The following is an 8,084-nucleotide window of genomic DNA, read 5'->3' as shown; positions in this document are numbered from 1 at the left end:
CAGAAAAGTTTTCTGGCATGTTATGTGTATATATACTACAGTAAATGAGATAAATCTGTTATTATGCATACTTACCTGGAATGGAAAAAAGATCTAATTCGAAGCCAATTTTTTCCCCCCTTTTTTAAAAAAAAATGTGACAAAGAGTCCAACACTCGGCAACTTTCTGCAACTGAAGAACAAGTTATAAATTCTTGGGAATTTTAAATATTTGTAGAATATTCGAAATCACCACGGTACATTTTTAGAGCATCATTGTCTTAATTACTACATCCAATGGACTTCTGTCCTCAAACTATCCCAAAATAAAACTCGATGTACCGCCCCTATCATCCTTAGGGTGCGCTTAGTCCAAAATTAGGACTAGTTTCTTAGGCCAGTGTTTCTCGAAGTGTGCATCGAGGCTCCTAGGGGGGTTGCGGCGAGATGGAGTTATTGATTTGCGTGCCTATTTATGCTTTGAAGTGGTTCTCAAGTGAAAATATCTACTTAACTATACTGGGGATGAATCATGAATTGGGCAATGGAGCTGCGGATGACAAAAGTTTTTGAGAACCACTGCTTTATATGGGAAATCAAAATTTTACAAATAAAATTTCAGCAGCGAACTAAAAAAAAAGAGGCTAGGGAGGCCTTTTTTTTTCTCGTCAAGGATGAGGCTACGATGCATCCCCTCATAGCGCACCAAAAAATGACGAGAACGTTTGGGAATTACATCATCAGGTTTCTTTTCTTAGCTCAAAAAGATTGTCTAATGCATGGATTCTCAACATGTCCACCCTGTGGACCCCTAGGGCACCGTATGAACTTCCCATTGGCTCCGCGGCCGCTCCAGAGCAATAAAATAAATCAGCAAATTTGATAAAGACATTAAAAAAAGGCCTGCAGGGCTCCGTCATAGAAATTATAGACTAAAAAGGGCTCCGTGGATAATTATATATACTGTATTATCTCCGGCCAGACAAACAATAATTATGCCACACGGGGTTACCTAAAAGAATTCCCCTCAGCCCGAGAGGAGCACGCCGACCAGGAACCCAGCTCCGGTTCCGCAAAACGACCACCAGCTAGAGGTCGGTTGAGCCAGAATTCTTGAGCTATGGGCCACTACCAGTGCCATCTTAAAAGCATCATGGGCACAAAGGTCCAAGTGATTTTTCTGAGTCCCTACCTGGCAAATTCTCGAAAAATTTAACTATACACTTTTCATTTTACTCAGTCCCCTTCTCTTGAGGCCCGATTGGACCAATGCGTTAAGACGGCACTTGCTACAATCCAAACTTGATTCTCAGGGACTTCCTAGATGAGTCGTACAAATCCACTCACATTTCTGTTATAAATGCACTTTATTGCGTCACTGATTTCACTAATTATTTAGAAAGACAAACAGTCCCATTGGTCACGGCTGAAAAAGGTTAAGAACCCTGGCTTAGGGATATAGTTCCGAATTTCGGGCTTTCTGCCCTATTTTGCGCCATTGGGCTGACTACGTGCCTATATATAACGGGGGGGGGGGGGAGGGGGCAAGCTGTATACGCAATTAGATCTCCTCTTGCAGCAGTAGTCGAAGAAAGCATACGCTCTCTGTTAAAACAACAGAAACTTGTATTTACTGTTCGTCTTCCTCTGTTTAGAAATAAAATTTGAAATATGGTTTATGAGATAGAAAATCAAGGAACACATTCCAGAGACATTGGTGCAGTTATCGCGGTAGAATAAAAGGAAAAAAGAGCAGCACAACTCAATACAGTACGTTTATGTATTAGAGGTAAGAATAGATCTCTCTCTAAAAATGAAATTATTTTGAAAAACTGTTTTTATTAGAGTAAAAAAAAAAATTTTTTTTATTTTTCTTCTCGTGATTTTTAAAGTAATCAAATAAATCTTGTACAGATGGTGCTCGCATTACGCGGTAGTTGTTTCGGGCGTTGGGGGATCGTATCGGTTACGCTACTGCTGTTAGCGACGTTCTTGTACGGAGTTTCGTCGTCTCCTTCGGAACACGCTCAGCTGCTGGCAACTCTAAAACAGTCGATGGTGTGCGATAACAACGCGCCGCCTCAGGATCCCGTGATCGCGCTCAGCCCGAGGCGATTCTTACAAGCGATGGCGCTTCTTCGCAAGAACCGCAGAGGTCCGTACTGTTTTATTTATCATCGCACACATTTGATGTCCTCGTTTTTGAAACATTTTAATTCATGATAAGAAAACACATTTTTTAATTCGGACGAAAAAAACGTATCCGTATATAACCAATGTCCCCTCTACGTCTGTGCACGACCGCGCACAGAAAATTCTTAAATTCACCATTGGACAAATCACCTTGACGTACATAGAAAAAACTTCCCCGCGCACATGCGAAAAATATTAGGTGGAACGTTGTGTTCTGTTAAAGACTTGTTAAAGCCGGATTTTCGTAGGAGTAGAATTTCAGTGCCGGGTGCAACGTGAGAACACTGATTGGTTAAAAACCTGAAATTCGGGGTTTTTTGAGGAATCAGCGTTTTTACGCTGCGCGCACCATAGTAAACCTGCTCCCAGAAAAACCCGGCTAAAGAGTTTTTTTTTCAACTCCTGTTTAGAGTCAGGTTCGTATACAGCTTTTAAAAGAAAAACTAGAGGGCATGTTTTAGGGCAGGGTTCTTCAATTGTCGAATCACCAGCACTGCTTACCCGCATCATCAAACAAAGAGCACTGATTGCGCTCATAATCGTACAGAGAGCACTGATTGCGCTCATAATCGTACAGAGAGCACTGATTGCGCTCATAATCGTACAGAGAGCACTGCTTACGCTCATCATCAAACAAAGAGCACTGCTTACGCTCATCATCAAACAAAGAGCACGCCTTACTGCAACTTTGACATACTCACACCAGAGACTTACGTAATAGTAGTCCTTGAATGAAATTTTTACAGGGAGTTCAATTTAAGCGTTGATCAAGTGCTCGCGCGCACGAAATCAAACACGAGCATTGAGCATTCTTTGTTCTTCAAGGAGCACCATAGTGCTCGAGAGCAACAGGTTGAAGATGGCTGTTTTAGGGGATGATAGTCAGATCCGGTGCTATGATTTTCGTACATTATATAAATTAGTAGAAAATATTTTATTTCCAGCCTTTTAGGACAGCGGTTCCCAAATGGAATCCCTGAACCCCCAGGGGTCCACGTCTTTTTTTTTTTCTTGGAATCCAAGGCCCAATTATAGAATTATAAAATAAATTAATGGCAGGTTGAAAAAATAATAAATAACAAAAATTACTAAAAAGAAACGATTTAATTGAACAAACACGCAAAAGCACTGTTACAACGTTGGTAGACTGCAGTAGTAATATTGTTATGATTTGGCGAAAATTGTACTTGAGGCGACAGCTCTTTATAGGGATATGATGCGTTGTTTTAGTTCTTTTGCAGTCCAATATATCACCCCACTGTTGCCACAGTGATGATCGGCTAAAGTTGGTTTTCTGTGGTTCTCAACTTCCAGGCGCGAATGCGACCTGATCTCCCCATTAAAAAGTCTCGTCACAGTGAGCAACAGACCTACAACGAAACAAATTCTCAATCATTACACTTAACAAAGAGTTCGAAAAATATATGACAGATGGCAGCACTATAACAAGCATTACACAGAAAAAACTGCATGTTTGGTTCCCAACACGCACACGCACATTCCAGCGTGTACCAATTCATCAGTAATCCCGTAAGAGAATGTGTACGAGGTGCATGTACGGCCAAGTAGTAGTAGTCCAGTGGATTGGGAGCTATCGTTGCTATCGAATCACATTTACTAGTACTGGATAAAATGTCCTCAATTGTTCGAGAACATTTTCACTGTAATTTCTGCTACAATAAATGGGGGTCCATAACAGCCATCAAGATTTCCGGGGAGTCCACGACTAAACGTAATTGGGAACCGCTGTTTTTGGGGATGTTTCCCAACTTCGAGGCGTGAATGCCAGCTGATCTTTCCGTTAAAAAGTCAGAACAACAGACCTATAACGGAACAAATATTCAATCGTTACACTTCACTCACAGTTTGAAAAATTGATGGCAGCACTAAAAGAATTCACTCATAACACAAGATGCGCAACCAGAATGTTAGGTATACATGCGCACTTCCAGCACAACTCATTCGGTAATAATGTGGCGATAAAATCAGTTTGAAAGCCTTTTAGGGGATCCATGACGCTGTTGATATGTTTTAGTGAAACAGAAGTCGACATCAGTCTTATTGATGCGTATAATTTTTTCTAGAATGGTACTGCTACGGGTTCCAAGCAAATCCCAATTTTCTTCTGAACGATCCGCAGACGTGGAATTTTTGCACAGCCGGAGAATGCAAAGGACATCCTGTAGTGAGTAGCCCACCTACGTCGAGTTCCTTCATCATTTCACACATTCGAGGAAACTCTCTCATTTCCGTCAATCTATTTCTCTCCTAATGAAGTGCGATTCAATATGTGTAATATTTATTTTCAGCGCTGTACATGTTACCCCGCATTCACGGGCAATAACTGCGAGAAATTTGTCGGAGACTGCTTCATGTTCTACTGCAAATTACACGGTTGTGATTTCGCCGTTCAAGACTTGCTGTGCACCTGCGTTACGAGCAAAAACGGCTCCGTTTCTTGTAAGATATCTTTTTTTTTTCACTTCATCTCTCATTTTTCATCATATATTTCATTTTTCATCACTGATGCTCAAAAGTTAAGCAACAAAATCAAAAACGCTCATAAAAGCAAATTTTTTCATTCTTTTTACGTTGGCGTTTGCACAGATCATAGGGTGAAGCAAATTACACTTTCTGATGAAATTGCAAAGAAAATACAAAATACAAAATCAAATAACTGACGTAGACGAATAACTGAACAGTCCTATATTGAGCCACAAAAAGTTCGATGTAGAAGGTCTGCCTATACTATATGATATGACCACTTATGATGGGTGGACAGGCTTGATAACGTCGACCCATACCAATAATAAGATTTTTATCAATTGCGTTTTGCGGTATCAGAGTCCATTTAAGCGAAAAACTTGTTCACAGCCTCACCGAGGATTTGGAAAGGGTCACGGAAAGCAGTTGAATGTTGTCCATGGATGTCTAATAAATTCTCTATTGGGTTCAAGTCAAAAGAAATGGGTGGCTATTCCACACGAGTCAGCGTTTCAGACTGAACGGAATGCTCGACAACACAAATTGCATTAACTTTTGCATTACCGTCCGTAAACATTGCATCAGGTCCCGTGACAGAAAGAAATGGTGCGAGCATGTGATGCAAGCACATAACACTTAAATGTGTTATGTGCGAGGGTCTCTGTAACCGAATGTCTCCTATTCTGAGCTATCTATAGCCGTAACTATTCATCAGGAAACTTCGAAACTTTGTAAAACTTTTAAAATTTCCCTGATCCGCACCATAACTGCAGTGGATGTCAAATCATCAAACCGTCTGTAAAATGCCTCTCATTTTTTTCACGAAGAATATTTTTTCTGATTTTGTGAAACTGATAAGCGGTCCCCCACCCACAACAGCACCGAAAATAATGATAAAAAACCGTATCCTATCCCCGAAGCAAAGGAAAAAAATCACAATCTTTCTCCTTCTGTTATTAAACTTTGAAACAAAAGTAGACTCCGCCCATTGGCAGTTGATCTGACAGGTTGGGTGGGATGGAAAACATGTTTGAGAATAAAGTCCTGTATACAGAGTTGGTTTTGGCATTGCCAAAATAAAAGGGTTTTAAAGGACGCGAGATATCTCGTAATTGCCGAAATAAAAGGCATCAAGTTAGGCTAGATATCTCGTTATTGCCATTATAAGGGAAAAATGGTTGGAAATCGAGCAAAATAAATGTTCCGACACTCATTAATAGAAGGCATTATCTTATGTAAATGGTAGCGTACGCAGGGCCGCAACTAAAACGAAAATTTGCTCTCTCTCACCTAAAGGGGGAAGCAGTGTTCATTTTAATCCCCTCCCCTCCCTCCCACTGGTGGTTTTTTAACGGAAAAAGGTCCAGGGTCTGGAGCACCAACCCCCCCCCCCACCCTCCGACTCTTCTTAGTTGCAATTCTGAGCGTACGTACTAATTTTTAAAATCAAGAGACCAATCTGATGTTGCTTCATGGCAAGGTATCTGGCCATCTTAAAAAACATCAAAAAAGACATCTTAGAAAACAAAAAAGAGCATGAAAAACAATTTCCATTAACATTTCATGAATAATTATGATTACGATGTTAAGTATACATCAAGATCATGCTTTGCATGTGCGTAGGGCTCTTTCAAGAAAAAATAGTGTTTTTCACACCAAAATATCTTATCTGTTATTTTTTCCCCGGTGTTTCCTTAAACTCCTAAAAATTCTTTCCCTATCCTCCTCACTGAAACTTCCCGAATTTCTATAGCTCTATAATGAATAGCTATACTACTGCATACAGCTCAGAACAAGAAAATTGTTCTGCATCGTAATATAAACAGCCGATTGTTTACACTTTATTATTTGCAACTAAAATAGTCTGAAAAAAAAACGGAATTTAAAACTGAGGCATTTCCTTATACGTGATATGTTGCGTATCTGTGTTCGCAGCTGGCTATTACTGGTACGACGAAGGTCTGGTCGTGTCAAAACAAGGAGCGCCCGTTCTCTCTAGTGCCAAAGGTTTGTCTTTTATTGCTCTTCGCCAAGCTCTGCAGTCTATAAAAGTCTCCTCGTAATTCAAAAATTCTTGTTGGAATGTTGGCCATTGATTCGTGTCACCTCCTCAATAAGTGAGACTCATTCCGACGGAAGTCATTTTCCGCAGTCGGGAATTTCACACGCCGAAAAAATCGTGACGCTCTTGCTCATAGATCATATACCCACCGCCACACCATTAAATTATATAAGTCAGATGTATTCAGATTCTTTCTAACCAATAAGTAGGCGCACATAAACGTTCCCAGCTTGGCGCAACATCATTGAAGAAATTTGGCGATGTCACGAAGCACACTTTGAGAACCACTGCCAAGTGTGTTTTATTACCTACCGATTTTTTCCCACCGTAGTTATTCTTTTGTTTTTAACAGTCTGTCTCGTGCTAGAGCGCTGTCGACGTTAGGTGGCATCACCCACTTCATTCCGGGGCCCGACAAAAATTAATACTTCTCCCAGGCAGGGGAGGCTCTATGCCTGTGCGGCCGCGTGGAGCTCCCCTCCAGGAGGGCCACCAAATCCGAGGTGAAAGGACGAAAAAAAATGTATTGACCTTAAAATCTAAGGGAAAATTATTTCTGTCTACTCTAGAAGGAGGTGCCGAATCCGAGGTGAAAGTTGTGAAAGACATGGTGGGGGACCCCGAAATTACCCGTATGATCACGAAATTTTACAGTCACATAAAAAAAAAAAAATCACAAAGAGAACTTTGCCGTAACTGTGGGTGATTGCTGGATATGTGCCCTCAATTCGAGTGATTCTTCACTCTCACTTATCAAGTTCCTTTCGCAGTGATGTGGCATATCTATCAAATTTGATAAAAAGTCTTGCAAATGATAATTCGCATTTATAATTGGCAGGGTCATCTGAACAGCATCACATACCTCAGGGTAGCCATGATATTCTGTGTTTCTTCCTGCATGGCTGGGAGTACAGCTTACCAATTTTGCTACATACTTTATCTCAAAAATAAAATATCACCGAATCTTATACATCCTGAGGTTCTTTCGGGTCGTGCCAACACCCTCCTAGAGAAAGTACTGTTGGGCGTGCCCGGGTGAACCATGTTCATTTAGACGGTCCTATTAACAGTGCCATGGGCCCACACGAGTACGCCCGGGCCTCAAGTGCAGAGGGGCCTGGTTTAAATTTTTCGAACGTACGTTGTATAGGAAGAGAAAGAGACAAACACGTATTTCTATGCACACGATTGTTATAACACGTATTTCTATGCACACGATTGTTATAACACCTATTCAGCACTATTGCTGACGTCACTTCCCTCGCGAAGCAAATGGACTGGAACGTCATCTTGTCGGTTCTCAACATGTCCTGATGAGTATGTCCTGTGGTCATCTTTTCGCAGAAGAAAAAGGAGGTGCAAACGT

Source organism: Pholcus phalangioides, unplaced genomic scaffold, assembly GCF_987345545.1.
Source record: "Pholcus phalangioides strain wild (caught in Gottingen) unplaced genomic scaffold, Ppha-v1.0 ptg000042l_1, whole genome shotgun sequence".
NCBI lineage: Eukaryota > Metazoa > Arthropoda > Arachnida > Araneae > Pholcidae > Pholcus > Pholcus phalangioides.
Note: the sequence above shows the minus strand (reverse complement) of the source record.